Source organism: Octopus sinensis, linkage group LG23, assembly GCF_006345805.1.
Source record: "Octopus sinensis linkage group LG23, ASM634580v1, whole genome shotgun sequence".
Lineage (NCBI taxonomy): Eukaryota > Metazoa > Mollusca > Cephalopoda > Octopoda > Octopodidae > Octopus > Octopus sinensis.
In genome coordinates, this window is record NC_043019.1 from 18,968,729 (window position 1) to 18,985,258 (window position 16,530).

Sequence of the window (16,530 nt, forward strand, 5' to 3'; positions counted from 1 at the left end):
AATTTAATGTTTAGCAAACAACAACAACAGTCAAGATGTAATGAAATAAGCAACCCTGGTGGAAAAGAAAAAAACAAACCCACAAATCCAGGTTGGTTCATTATGACACAAGTGGACGACGATGATGATGATGATGAAAGTCAACAAGGATGAGTCGGACGCAGGTGTGTTATTGGATGTGGGACCAACCAAACATCAATGGGGTCGATGATGCACAGGCATGGCTGGGTGAGGAAGAAACTCACTTTGTAACCTTGTGGTTTGGAGTTCCATCCCAGGGCACAGCACCTTGGGCAATTATCTTTTACTATATCCCTGGATCAACCGATGCCTTGTGAGGGGAGTATATATGTTTGTGTGTGTATGTGACTTTGTCTTTACTCCACCCACTGCTTAACAACTGGTGTCAGTTTGTTTACGTCCCTTAACTTAGCAGTTTGGCAAATAGAGATTGACAGAGTAAATACTGTGGTCAATTTATTCAATCAAACCCTTCACAGTGGTGTCCCACTATGGTCACAGTCCAATGACTGAAACAAGTAAAAGACCCTTTTACAATAAAGAAAAAAAGAAAAAAAAAAGGGATTTTAATCTGTTCAACTACCGAGACATCCCTCCATTTGTCCATCTCTTTGTAGCCTCTCTTTCTAATTCTCCTTTTTGTGCTTCCATTCATTCATCTATTTGTCTGTCAATCCATCTATTTGTATTTTTATGCTTCTAATTCTCTTTTCTGTCTCTATTCATCCATCCATTTGTCTGTCAATCCGTCTGTCCATGCACCAAACTAGTCAGATCTATATTAGCTATAAAAGAGAGAAGTAAAACTATGCAAACAAAACAAAAAAAACCACCCCTTAAGCTGTGTAGAAATTTTAGAAGCCACAAAACTGAGCCAAATAGTTTGTATGAGTGAGTAAGAGAGTGTCAGGTTGTTCTTTGTTGGCCAGAAAAAGAGACAAAAATCTTGTGATACATTAGTCTCAACTTTAATTGGGGAAATAGCCAAAAGCAAGCACCCAGCTCTTTCCCTTCTGCTCAAGAGATTGTGCCAATACTTACTGACAGATGAATGCAAGCTGCTAGAAGAATCTATGGTGTGTGTATATATATATATATATATATATATATATATATATATATATATATATATATAATATAGTTATCGCCATACTAATATGGCATTCTTATAAAAATAAGAAAAAAGCTGTCCGCTTATTAGCTCCATGAGGCCATCGCCTTAAGTTAGCTATTTGATACACAAACTGTATCCATATAACCTTCGAACAAGGGAGGTCAGTCGCTCCACACTACTTGACCGGCAGCTACAGACGCGTTTCGGGGTATTGCCCCTTTTCAATGCAGCGTAGCCAGCCAGTAGGTGTCGCTTCCGACAATCTCTAATGGAGCTAATAAGCGGACAGCTTTTTTCTTATTTTTATAAGAATGCCATATTAGTATGGCGATAACTATTATTTTCCGGGAACGCTGCCGCTGTTCTCTTTTAGAGAGACTTAGTTATTTTAATATTTCTATTATATATATATATATATATATATATATATATATATGTGCATTTGAGTAAATAAAGTAAAATTATAGTCCAAAGGACTTGGCAAATAATAATCTCAAAAACCAACGACAGAGAAACTTCAAAGACACACAATGGCCTCAAATGTAGCAACACTTAATACTTCGTTATTTTACTGAATGGGGGGACATTAATACATTCATTTTGTAATTGGAGAACAACAATGTGTTTGGGTACAGGTCTCCAACAAACCTGTCACAGGTTTGCTGCATTTTTGTTGACAGCACAAAAAAAAAAAGGACAAATATCACAAACAATAGTTTGGTTTGAAAATTTTAACCCTTCTTTACATCCTTTCCTTATATGTGTGTGTGTGTGAGAGAGAGAGAGAGAGAGAGAGAGAGAGAGAGAGAGAGAGAGAGAGAAAGAGAGAGAAATAGCACAAGGTGAATGAGGGAGAGAGAAAGTGTTAGTACAATGTGAGTGGTAACAACAGGTTGACTAAACACTAGAAAAAGTAAAAATAAAAAGTTGTGCACAGTGAATTGTATGCTGAAAGAAAGGAAAGGAAAAAAAAACAAACGAGAAAACTGACGTTTCGGGCACACAACCTTTCATCAAACGTAGAATAAGAAAGGTATAAGTAAGAAAATAGAAACAAGAAAATAAAGAATATCTGTTTAAAGCACATGTGCAAGTGGACTCATTGATCAATTGAAGGTTATGGTAGCAGACACTCATCCAAGGGGCCATGCAAACTAAACAACTACCTGTACAGGTAGAGCCTTGTGTTTATATAATAACAAAATTATTATTATTGTTGATAGGGTAGAAGGTTTGCAGAATTGGCAGATCATTGAACAGAATACCTTGTGGTATTTAGTTACGATTCCTCACATTCTAATGATGGTTTGGTACAATTGTTAAAATGTCAGACAAAAATGCTTTGTGCTATTTCAGCCAATTCTTTACATTCTGAGTTCAAATCATACCTATATCAGTTTTACCTTTTATCCATTGAGGGTCAATAAAATAAGTACAGGTAGACCCCTAACTTTCTGACAAACGAGGTCTGCCACCTCCTTTCATCTGGATGAATATAAGTGGGGAAGTTGAAATTTCTGTGGCTGCCAATTTAGTTCACTGTGCGGCCATAGGTGGCGTTGTGCGTTCCGTGTGTTTACATACATTATTTACACTGCACTTATTAGTGGAAACAAGTTGCAGCCTTTGGACTAATAAGGCTGCAGCTTAAACTGGCTTCCATTGTGTTTGAGTGAGTGAGATTACAACAGAACCTCATGGATGGGACACCAGTCCATCTCAGGGTTAACTTCCCCAGTTATTGCTGAAACTCATTTACAGCTGAGTGGACTGAGCAATGTGAAGTGAACTGTTTTATTGAGTGGAAAATAAAACACTGCTTCATCTGAGAACTGAAAAGAACAAAATTTACAATTGCAAGCGCAACACTCTAAACATTGACTTGCACATATTCTTGTCCTGGTTTTGGGAAAATTTTTAAACCATTAAATTTTATTAAACCCAATTGAAATAATACCAAATCTACTTCTTCTATCATCTTCAGAGACATTGGCTAATGTAGTCATCCACATCCCTAAAAGATGCAGAGGTCATGACACAGATTGAGAGAATGGCTTCTATGTTCATAACCCTCCTCCTAAGAAACACCCGTTCAGAGGAACATGACTGGAACCCACAAGATATGTTGGTGTTAATTTGTTCTCTGAAATGAATAAAACTGACTAATTAAAATAAATTCCAATCATATCAATAAGCAAGATATTTGTTGTTAAAGTTAACAATTCTTGCACTCGCCAAAAACAACAAAACTTCTGGTTTTAACATAAAAAGCAGAATTGCTGCACGACATCAGTTTCAAAATGGCTGACACAAGTGATGAGAACATGTCATCCATTTCTTCAGTGGACATCGGCCTTCGTTTGTCTTTGGAAGAGTCATCTTTGGACAATACGAATGATGATGAAGTTGTCCAACACATTGCACCATATGGATTGGAACCAGAAGCATCATATTTAGAAGAATCCAATTCATCGTTACTGGCCGCTGACCGTGACGAGGAAGGTGAGCCTCGATGAGGAAACAGTAAATGGTTCTAGAAACATTCCCAACCAAAATTGTTCAAATGATCAAATACTCTGGCCTCAGGTTAGTTGAAAGTATGTGTGTATTCTATCTAGGACATGAATTTTACATGCTGTGGAGTCCACCAGGCTGACCAGGACGAAGATATCGGGACAATTTAATTACTTTAATTAGACTATTAAGCTTTGCTGTGACAATTATCAAAGTGACATTGTTGTAAAAGTATTAATTCTCTATAATTAGCCTCTTGTTTTGTTATAAGTCATAAATTCTTACAGTATAAACAAGCTGAATACAACAAGAGGCCTATTTTCAAAATGACAGGTCGTTTTGTACATCCCACATTTCTATGCAATATTGCAAAACAATAACATTTCTTAATGTCTGTTATTATTTACCTTTATCCTATCCTACATTGACCTACAAGCATTTTAATTACATTTCAAAACATAAAATTCAACAATATATGCTGATTGATAAATGAAGTGATAGCCTGAGGTCGGCTTGTGTATATTTAGGTTACCTCGGGTGTTATAACCTTTCGAGGCTTTTTGAACCAATCGCTCAAAGTTGAATTTACTATTTAGTTTTTAAAACTGTAATATAGAAATTTGTGGTCGTGGATTTATATGCAACAATCATGAGTGATATTAAACAATAATCTTTTTCTTTCCCTTTTCATAATGGCTGGGCATTCTTGTGTGGGGATAGGGATGACAAGAATGCCTCATTGAGATCATCCAGTTTCCTCTTGGGATAAATAGGCAGTAGGGATCTCAGACATAAACACTTCCTCCTTTTTTATTCTGAACTCCTTCATAAGCAAATATTGCACTTCAAAACAGTTTGGATTAAAATGCTCTCAACAAACCCTGGTGTGCTGTGAAGGTCCAGACCACTGCTCTTGTGAGCGTCACAAACCGAGTCCATGCTGCTTGCTGTCGCTCGTCTTGGGGGGAAAATGTGTACAGAAATACTGTCTAACGGCCTACTACTACACCCTGTCACATCACACATTTTACCCTTCACCCTGGAACTCCTAATAAATGGTAACATTCTACAAGTCCTCAATCATTCAACATGGACAATTGTGCCAATGATGTTATGTGGCACCACATCAAGATATCTCATTTATTGGCAAATAAATGTTTGTGATTGTACAACTGATTGAATTTATTTATAAATTCATACAAAATAACATCCATTTGTGTGACAGGTTCCCGGACCTTAAAAATCAAAAAATCAAATCCTCTTTTACTACTTATTATTGTGAAAGTGGTGGTGGAATTACTGTAGCATGGTCGTGTAATCAGTTGTTATTCAATCCCTGATGAACCTTGATTCAGTAGACCCACTATTATGATGCTCTCTGCTCTTAATAAACTGGCTGAGTTCATCTGTTCCTCACCCACTTGGCTCTCCTCCTCCTCCCATCACCCATTTCTCCCTTCCCAGAATATTCTTTTGTCTATTATTTATCCAACTCATTCAGCTGCTGCCAAGCTGGAGCACTGCCCTGATTGAAAGATTTACCCAAATCATCTCCAGTAATTACATTTGTTAAAAAAGTTTGCTCCTTATTTTGTCAGTTTCCTTTGTCCAACTGCTAATAGGGACATTATACAAACACCAGGTGTCAAAGGGCTTCCCTACAGTTTCTGTCTACCAAACCCACTCACAAGACTTTGATCAGCCTTAGGCTATAGTAGAAGACACTTGACAAAAGTGCCACACAGAGGGACTGAACCTGAAACCACATGCTTCCAAAGCTGGCTTCTTAAGTACACCCCTATACCTGGTACCCAGAAAGGTCAGCCTTTTAGAATTCCGTTCTTGCTTATGGCTTTCCTGTAGTTGTTGACTTTGTAATGGCATTAATCTCACAGGTCCCCTTAAGGACTTGAGAAGGACATGACTGCAGTTCCTTCTCAAGACCCAACAAGTAGAAAAGACAAAAAAGGGGCCATGACCACAGAGTCTTTGAAGGGAGGTCCATGAATACATTGTGTACTTTTCTTTTTGTTAAGGTGATAAAAGTGGATTTGGTTGTTATTTCTAGCAGGTTGCCTGACAGCTTATAGGATCTTTTATTGACTTAGATGAGTCGTGTAGTAGTAGTAGTAACAGCAGCAGCTGCAACTGGTGCTCTTGGTGATGCTAATGTTGTTGTTTAGTCCCAAGTCAACCCTGGTTAAGCAAATCTATGATGAAAGTAAGTCCAGCCATGGCCATCCTGTCTACACTCAATGTATGATTTCAGAGACCAGACTCCATCCTTCATCAACCTAAGGCAATATAAATGGTGGGGTGGGACGGGGGGGGGGTAGTAATGTTAGTTGTAATGTTGTCTAATCACAGGTCTGTCCCTGATCAAGCAGACCTAGGATTAAAAGGCATTCCAGCCATGACCTCTCCCATTTGTTTTTAAAGACTGCATCTTGGATCAATCTGTCTAATTGCATGACCTGTTTTTAAGATGGTATGATTGGTTAATTGATTGGGAGAGAGAGAGAGAGAGAGAAATGGAGAAGGCAAATGAAGACGGAACAAACCAAATTATTAGGGGAGGGAGGGTAGGTTGCAAGTTGGTGGATAAAAGAGGTAAGAGATGTGGTTGAAAATAAATTCCCCCACCAGCAGTTTAATTAATTCCTCTAGCTACTTGGTAATTAAACTGAGTTTTTATCCTTTTAATTAATTATGGTTACTGATTACTTTCCTTCTGTTGTTGCATTTTATTATTTATGGAGGTTGTAGTAGAGTTGTTTAATCAAATTCAGATGGCCTACAATCAAAGGTGTTCCAGGTATGATCATCCCATCTTTATATATAACGGGCCTCACGGAGGCGAGATGGCTGAGTTCCCTTCAAGTGTTGGGCCTCATCGATCAAGACCTTTGGCATTATGCTGCGCTCGAGAAGAAGACCCATCAAGCCAAATAAAATGGCAGTTGTGCCAGATACCAGTGTCACACAAATGGCATGTAAAAGCACCCGTTACACTCTCAGAGCATCCGGCCATAGAAACCTTGCCAAATCAGACTGGATCCTGGCATGCCAGCCCAGTCAAACCGTCCAACCCATGCCAGCATGGACAATGAACATTAAAAGATGATGATGATGATGATGATCTGTATAGGTGCAGGCGTGGCCGCGTGGTTAAGAAGCTTACCTTCTGTGTTCTGAGGTTCAGTCATACTACACAGCACCTTGGCTAAAGGTCTTCTTTTATAGCCCCAGGCCAATTAAAGCCTTCTGAGCAGATTTGGTAGATGGAAACTGAAAGAAGCCTGTTGTGTGTGTGTGTACGCCCTTGTTTGGACATCACATAATGATTTTTATAAATAAGTGTTACCATCATCATCATCATCATCATTGTTTAACGTCCGCTTTCCAAGCTGGCATGGGTTGGACGATTTGACTGAGGTCTGGCGAACCAGATGGCTGCCCTTCCTAACGCCAACCACTCCGAGTGTAGTGGGTGCTTTTACGTGCCACCGGCATGAGGCTCAGTCAGGCAGAACTGGCAATGGCCACACTCAAGTGGTGCTTTTTATACAAGTGAAGATATTCATTCCTAGTGTTGCACGAAAATCATGTCTGGTCATGGAGAAATATTACTTCATTTGGAAACAGATAAGGGTTTGTGACAGGAAGGGCATCCAGCCGTAGAACAATCTGCCTCAATAAACTCCATCTGACCCATGCAAGCATGGAAAAAAGTAGACATAGGATAATGATGAAGTCTACATTGTGTGTCCTCTTTGTTTGGGAGTGGTGGGCACGAGTGTGTTGAGCTTTATTTCTTACCAGTTAAGTAACCATTTAGATTTATGGGTCCCTTTGTTGGTTCGTGATGATGTGCTGTAGTTTTTGTTGGGTGTCTCATTGATGGTGAGGGTTATAGTGGTGTTATTTAGCCCTTTCCCATGTCTAATACGCTAAGAATCACATCATCTGATGTGTTCTTTTTATGACAACAGGAAGTAATCTGAGAGAAATATGGTTGTTATTTCAAGCACAGCAAGTAACCACATAGAAGCCGCTTTAATTGTTGTTCGGTATGGGATAGCTGTTTCAGCCATGATCATCCTGCATTTTGTTTAAAGATCCACAAATACATTTGTGTATCTTTTTCTAAGATGGTGGAGTGTATTAAGGGAATTTGGCTACTATTTCTAGCACAGAGGTTCAGCTACCACATAGAGGCAACCTCATTGAATCATGGCTCACTCCTTCCTCCCCCAAATATCGAGCATTCCCCTAGAATTTTTATTCTTCTCATCATTCCTGCAAGTGTTGACTTACAAAAGTTCAAGAGGGGGTATTTAACAGCATAAACTTTTGGAGAAGGTGGGGGTACAAGGGCCACAAGCATTGCTCCTTTCTCTGGACCCAGCAAAAGAAAACAAAACATCTTGTCCATTATCCAACAAGGGAACTTCAATGTATGGTCATTCAACCTGCTAGAAATAGCAAACAAATTTCCCTAAAATCACACCCTACCATTCTTAAAAAAAACAAGACTCACAGGATAACGTAGTCTTCTATATTTTTGAGCAACCCTGCAGGATGTTTATTGATCAGTTGTCGATTGGATTTGGTTCCAAATGTGGGACCTTCCACCAGTGGTGAGTGGCATTGATATCGCCAAGGAAGATCCGGGTTATTTTGTCTCAAATTCTGACACACCTTCTTCCTTTTTCCTGTCCTCCACCGGATGCAGCTGTAACCACTCGAGCTAACAGCTAAGTCTATCACTTATGAAGGAATGGTCACCACAAGCTTTGAGAAGAAATTTTGATTAGGGAACCTTCCAAGACAAATAAATGGCCATTGTAGCAGGTTATCACTGAATGAGTAGACTTATGATCAAAACCATTCTGACGGTGACCACCAATACTGAATCTGTGACTAAATTGTACAATATGATTTTCTTTTTAGAAAAGAAAAGGTGAGATTTAATGAAGATTTGGCTGCTATTTTTAGCAAGTGAAGCAACAGCATAGAAATTCTCATATTTTGTTGTAGTTGTTTGTAGCATAATAAATAAGAGTATTAGAAACAAAGAGTTGTAAAGCTCAATCGCAATCAAAGTATGAATGATGACTAATGATTAACAGGAAGAGAACCAAATGAAAATATTTGCCATTCATAAGTTGAGATTAAAACTCAGGAAAATTTCTCCTTCACAACTAATAAAGACTCATGTGAAATACTTAAGCATCTAATCAGTTTGTTACCAAATGAATTCAAATTAATCTAGAATTAATCTAGATGCAGGAATAGCTGTATGGTTAAGAAGATCAACTTGCAACCATGTCGTTTTAGGTTCAATCCCAGTGAATGGCACTTCAGGCAAGTGTGTTGTTCTATAGCCCTGGGTCAACAAATGCCTTGAGTGAGAGAAACTGTATGGAAGCCTATTCTTTATAAATGTGTTTGTCTTCTCCCTACTGTTTAACGACCAGTGTTGGTTTGTTGGCCTTCATAACTTAGCAGTTCAGCTAAAGAAACTGATAGAATAAGTACGAGGGTTGATTTGTTGAATCAAACTCCTCAAGATGGAGCTCCAGCATGGTCGCAGTCCAACGACTGAAGCAAGTAAAAGAATTATGTCATCTTACAAAAGGGGCTCTGCAATGGCTCAATGGTTAAGAAGGTTGCTTCATAAATAAAAAGGTTCCTGGTTCAATTCTATTGTATGCCTTATATCAATCAATACATTGCCAGTGAGATTTGGAATGGATGGAAAGTAACACCCTACCAGAATACACCCCCCCCCCGCCTCCATTCACTTACACAGTTACAATGAGATTCTGCTTGTTTCTGGCTAATTTTACTCATAACTCATCTGGGTTTTTACTAGGGACACTTGCCTAATTGCATGTGGATGGGTGCTGGCACGTACATGCAAACACACACACACATTCATCTCTCTCTGTTTTACTGATGTATAAACATTAGCAAGAAAAAGGAGCATTGTTTTTTTTTCTTAAATGGAAGTAATTTGTGATATTTGTTCTGCACAGAGTTACAGACACTCCCTTATTGCCCTTACCCTTAGAAATACAGAGAATCAGTAATTGATCTTTTAAAAGCTATAACCAGTGACATTGATATTCCACCAAATGTAATTTAAAACAAGGAAGCAGTGACAGGTGACAGAGACCTTTGGTGTGTAGACATGTCCAGCCAAGTGAGACCGTAGTCATGGAAGATGCCTGTGTCAGGTCAATGGCACCTGTGCCAGTGGCATGTAAAAAAGCACCCACTACACTCTTAGAGTGGTTGGCATTAGGAAGGGCTGCCAGCCTTAGAAACCTTGCCAGATCAGGTTGGAACCTGGTGCAGCTCCCTGGCTTACCAATCTTCAATCAATCTGTCCAACCCATGCCAGCATGGAAAGCAGACGTTAAATGATGATGGTGATGAGGAAGAAGTAAGGCAACTATTGTGAAGTGTGCAGTTTGGAATAATTGTTGCAGTTGGCTATGGAATGAAGAAACATCTATGTGGACACTCCATTGGCTAGAAATAGCAATCAAATCTCCAATTACTCACTACCACCTTGAACAGAGAGACACATTGGATAATGTCCTAGAGTCGTAAAGCTTGGGTTTGGTGGATGAACAAAATCATAAGGGAGTCAGATGAAATGTCTTGGGGTATGCTTTCCAGAGCTTTAGGTTCTGAGTTCAATTTTGCCTTCCTTCACTGCAGGGTTGATATGAAAAGGTACCAATGAACTACCAATGACTGACACACCATGGAGAAAAAGACAAAAATAATCATTTCAAAACTGTTACAAATAATGACAACCAAAGAAAGAATGGAATGAAAAAGAGACACACCCACACACACGCTTCCTACAACTCCGGAGTCCACAGATCAAAGCCTAATTCTCAAAGACAGATGGGAGAGATTGAATCACACACACAGAGTTAGGCAAAGATGAGTGAAAGCTATCACTGTTCCATAATACTTTGGGTAGGTTAAGTGTATTTGTAGGGGTCTATGAATGTATGCAATGGGGCTTGAACCCCAAACCATGTAGTTGCAAAGTAAGCTCAGAAAGGAAAGAAGTCCAACAAAATACTGTAATGTTATTTAGGCTACCATTTCTAACAGCAACAGAGCCTCCAGAAATAACAGCAAAATCTTCCTCAAATAACACCCTTTCATTTGAAAAAAAAAATGCATTGGATGTGATCCAAGATTATATCATCATCATTTAACGTCCGCTTTCCATGCTGGCATGGGTTGGACGATTTGACTGAGGTCTGGTGAACCAGACTCCAATCTGATCTGGCAGAGTTTCTACAGCTGGATGCCCTTCCTAATGCCAACCACTCCGAGTATTGTAGTGGGTGCTTTTACGTGCCACTGGCATGAGGGCCAGTTTGGTGGTACTGGCAACGGCCATGCCCAACTGGTGCTTTTTACATGCCACCTGCACAGGAGCCAGTCCAGCAGCACTGGCGACGACCTCGCTCGAATGTTTCACATGCCACCAGCACAAGTGCTAGTAAGGCGACGCAGTAATGATCACACTTGAATGGTGTGCTTAACATGCCATTGGCACGAAGACCAGCTTGTTGCTCTGGCAAAGATTTCACTCGTATGGTACTCTTAGCGCTCCACTAGCAATGGATGCCAGTCACCGAATTTGATTTCGACTTCGATTTCACTTGCCTCAACTGGTCTTCACAAGCAGAGTTTAGTGTCCAATGAAGAAAAGGCACACATAAGTGGACTGGTTACACCCCTAGCATAGGCCACAAGGTTATGGCCACACTTGCGCTTGCCGAGTCTTCTGCAGCACAGCATATTTCCAGAGGTCCCGGTCACTAGTCATTGCCTTGGTGAGGCCCAATGTTTGAAGGTCATGATTCACCACCTCATCCCAGGTCTTCCTGGGTCCACCTCTTCCACAGGTTCCCTCAACCGCTAGGGTGTGGCACTTTTTCACACAGCTATCCTCATCCATTCTTGTCACATGACCATACCAGCGCAGTTGTCTCTCTTGCACACCACATCTGATGCTTCTTAGGTCCAACAATTCTCTCAGGGCACTAACACTCTGTCGAGTATGCACACTGACATTACACACCCATCAGAGCATGCTGACTTCATTCCTTGCGAGCTTACACATGTCCTCAGCAGTCACGGCCCATGTTTCACTGCCATGTAGCATGGCTGTTCGTACACATGCGTCATACAGTCTACCTTTTACTCTGAGCGAGAGACCCTTTGTCACTAGCAGAGGTAAGAGCTCTCTGAACTTTGCCCAGGCTATTCTTACTCTAGCAGTTACACTTTCAGCACCCCTGCCCCCACTACTGACTTGCTCACCTAGGTAACTGAAGTTATCAACTACTTCTAGTTTTTCTACCTGGAAAGTGACGGAAGTTGTTCTCTGCAGATTTTCAGTGTTTATTGCTCCTGAGCATTTGCCACATACAAAAACTATCTTCCTAGTTAGCCTTCCTTTGACATTGCTGCACCTCTTATGTGTCCATAGCTTACACTGGGTACATCTTATAGAGCTTCTACCTACGTCTTTTCTACAGATCAAACAGGGCCATCTACCTGAAGGGATTTGTGGTTTGCCCGCCTTCCTACTTATTAGGACTTTGGTTTTAGCTAGGTTGACTCTAAGGCCCTTCGATTCTAATCCTTGCTTCCACACCTGAAACTTCTCTTCCAGTTCTGATAGTGACTCAACAATTAGAGCAAGGTCATCAGCATAGAGAAGCTCCCAGGGGCATCCTGTCTTGAATTCCTCAGTTATTGCCTGGAGGACTATGATAAATAGGAGGGGGTTGAGGACTGAACCTTAGTGGACCCCTACCAGGAATTCTTCACTGTACTCATTGCCAACCCTCACCTTACTGACAGCATCCCTGTACATGGCTTGCACGGCTCTCACTAACCATTCATCTATCCCTAGTTTCCTCATTGACCCCAGATAAGGAGTCGGAGGACCCTGTCGAAGGCTATCTCCATGTCAATGAAAGCCAGGTACAGGGGCTTATCTTTGGCTAAGTATTTCTCCTGCAGCTGTCTTACCAGAAATATAGCATCAGTAGTGCTTTTCCCTGGCACGAAACCAAACTGCATCTCATCTAGACTGACTCTCTCCCTAATTAGTTGGGCTATGACCCTCTCCGTGACCTTCATTACCTGATCCAACAGCTTGATACCTCTGTAATTATTTGTATCTAAAGTGTCACCTTTTCCTTTGTAGCAGTTTATTATGCTGCTACACCAGTCATTGGGTATGACTCCTTCGTGTATCACCTGGTTAACTATACGGGTGACTAGGCTATAGCCGACACTGCCAGATATTTTGAGCATCTCTGCAGTAATTCCTGAGGGGCTGGGGGCTTCCCCTGTCTTCATACTCTTAATTGCTTTATCTACCAAGGTACTGTCAACTCGGATAGCTGGTCCCTCTGTTGGGTCGACAATCGGCAGACTCTTTCTCCCATTCATTTTCTTTGTTCAGCAACCTTTCATAGTGGCGTCTCCGAACCTCTCTCTTTGCAGCCTCATTTAGCGCAAGAGAACCATCAACCAAGTGGACACATTTCTCTCCTACAACATCACAATTCTCTCTCACACACTGTCTTGCAACACGAAATACCTCAAGTCTTTAGTCCTCACGGCGCAGAACATTGGCAAATTTTTTCTTATCTGCTTCCCCTCTGGCTAAATACACCTGTCTCCTCGCTTCCCTTTTGGCAGTCTGATACACTTCCCTGCTATCACCATTCTTCCAGTCCTTCCAAGCCTGTCTCTTTTCTCTAATAGCCCTGTCTACAACATTGTTCCACCACCACGTTATTTTGGGTCTTGAGGGGACTTTGCACCAGCCACAGATCTGGTCAGTGGCTCTCAGCAGGTTGTCCCTTAGAAACCTCCAGTTGTCTTCTACCCCATGTGAAGCTATATCCCCTTCTACTTCGTCAGAGGCTTCAAGTAATATGTCCCTAAATCTCTGTCCATTTGCAGGATCTTTAAGCTTCCAGATCCTTCTTCTCCATATTTGTCGTCTTCTGGTTGTCCTCCTAGTCCTGATCCTAAAGTCACTAACTACAAGTCTATGTTGAGGGGTACATTCTTCACCTGGGAAGGTTTTGGCATTTATAAGCAGCCACCTTTCCCTTTACCTGGCAAGGATGTAGTCAATTTGGCTGGTATGTCGGCCCGATTGGTAGGTGACTAGGTGGCTTGTAGGTTTCCTGAAGATAGTGTTGAAAACCCTAAGATCATTTGCATCGCAGAACTCCAGCAGCCTGGTTCCCTCCTCGTTGCGAGAACCATAACCATAGCCTCCATGTATGCCATGGAAGCCCCCAGCATGTTGTCCATGTGCCCATTGAAGTCACCAACCACATTCGTCAACAAGGTAGTCTGCAGTAGGGTGTCATAGAATTGGTCTTTCTGTCCATCGGGTAGCCCCGGCTGAGGGGCATAGGCCGATATAATGGTTGCTAATCCATGATGAAGCACTAATCTAATCTTAAGTATTCTGTCGCATACTCTGATTACCTCAATTACCTTATCTGCCCATTTTTCAGTGAGAAGTATATCCACGCCCCCAACCCCATCAGTGTTCCCTGCCCCAGAAAATCTTGTAACTGTGTTCTTTGCCTGTGAGGAACCTAGCAGAACCTCCTCTCTACCTCACTTTTTGGATGCAACATATATCAACACATCTCCGTTCAAGCATCTTGTCTATCTCACTAGACCTACCTTTCAGTGTGCCAACGTTGAGGATGCCAACCCTGAGGGTGTGGGAGGTATGGGCCCTAGAGACCCTGGGACGGGGGACAGTAGCTTCATGTACCTGAAAAGAAAACTTGCATTTGGCAGAATTCATGAGCAAGCAATACAGTAGCCTTCAGTTCAACCTGCATAACACTCCCCTTTCATATTTTGCACTATATGATCATTACCTTACATAGGAGATAGACCGAGACTGGGGGTGGGGATGGTGACCCAAAGATGGCAAAGGATAGGAACTTCCGGTACCAGTGGAGGGGGTGGGAGGGCGGGCGCACCTCTAACTAAGAAGAGGGTCTGCTAATCGTGGTTTAACGAGAGACCAAAAAAGTAGGTTTGAAAAATCTGAGAAAGACAAATTTTAGGGAATAGAGAAGTGGCTGTGTGATAAGACTTTAATAGGTGAGTGAATCAATGAATATAAGGTTATCTTAGGGAACAACAAGGAAGACAAATAAATAAAACAGGGTGGTTACAGTTGGAATGCCTTTTGATCAGAGAGTAACTTGATTAACATTGACCAAGGGTTAAACAGCACTAACTGCCCAGCCTTTTCTCCTCAAAATGATGACTTGGTCAGAAGAGAGCTGGGGGCAAAGACCATTGTGGTAGCACACAAGGTTCCAATCTGCTGACCCAGGAAACATGGATCTATTCAACTCCAAACAGTCATATTGACAATATTTTCTTTATTAAGTTTGGAGGAAGGAACTGTATTGATGGTGTTTCCAGCTGCACTAAGACCAGTTTTACCAGGACATTTGCATACTGTTGATGGCAGCAACATTATTTTTATTCAGAGGTCATTAATGACTGACAACAGTTCTGGTTTTATGAAGGTCATAATCTATTGATGGCCGCAAAGAAGGGACATGCTCAGAACACCAGCACCACTGAAGTCAAACACAAAAAAGCAGGTATAACCTTGTTAGTTCTGTAAGAAGTCCATATATGGTCATTCAGTATGCTAGAAATAGCAGCCAAATCCTCAACTCACACCTTGTTGTCCTACACAAAGGCACATTTCATTATGAGTTTCTCCTAAACATGGTTTCAGAAAGACAATAAATAAATAAATAAACCAGGTGATCACAACTGGAATTTCAAAAATTGTAGCTCTGCTCAATCAGGACCTGGAACTAAACTATTACCACGTCATTAATTCTAAACACCATTAATGTTGACTGAAGGACAATAATTGTAATGTTCCAAGTCCATTTTCACTTGGAATGTGATAAACGAACAATAAGGTGGTGAGCTGGCAGAATCGTTAGCACACCAGGTGAAATGCTTAGTGGTATTTCGTCTGCGGTTACGTTCTGAGTTCAAATTCCACCAAGGTCGACTTTGCCTTTCATCCTTTCGGGGTCGATTAAATAAGTACCAGTTACGCACTGGGGTCGATATAATTGACTTAATCCGCTTGTCTGTCCTCTCTGTGTTTAGCCGCTTGTGGGTAGTAAAGAAATAGGTATGGGATAAACGAACAAAGTAGTAAGGGTGGGGGGGAATCACAATGCAGCAGGTACAAGACTGACCCCATTGGCCAGCTGCGTTTTGTCTTCCTGATGTTGATCTTGAGACCAACTTTCATGGATGGATCTTCTCTTGCATGTTGGTGCACGGAGAGAAGGGTGATGCTGGTATCATTGAGATGGTTGAAGAGGATACGCTGTCCCTCCCTGGGTTGTACTTGGTTTCTTTCACCACTGAGTAAATTGCTATTAGGAAAAGATAGGGAGACAGTGAACATCTTTGTCTCACCTCCATCATGACAATGAATAGTTGAGTCAAAGCTTCACTTCGTTGTTTGAAAGAAGTTCTGTATAAAATGTCAAAGCAATTTCCACAGTGTCACCCTGATCGCATTGTCAAGTACCTTCTCGTAATTGAATGAATGTTATATAGAAAGATATGTTCCGTTCCATTCCAGTGACTTGATTATTCAAAAGGTTGCCAGAATGCTGACAAGTGAGCCATTACATCAGTGCTTCTCAACTGCAGCTCTCAGGGCAGTATGCAACCCTAAAGCATTCTTCCAGTGGCCCCAAAGCCTTTCCTCTATAAATATCATACATTTT

The 16,530-nt window shown here is 41.1% G+C and overlaps 1 protein-coding gene across 3 annotated transcripts in view; it reads right to left on the bottom strand.

The window, feature by feature from the left end:
* Positions 1 to 16,530, bottom strand: part of LOC115223715 (uncharacterized protein DDB_G0271670-like) — a 123,014-nt gene that overhangs the window by 21,627 nt on the left and 84,857 nt on the right. The gene's annotated exons all lie outside the window — the stretch shown is intronic.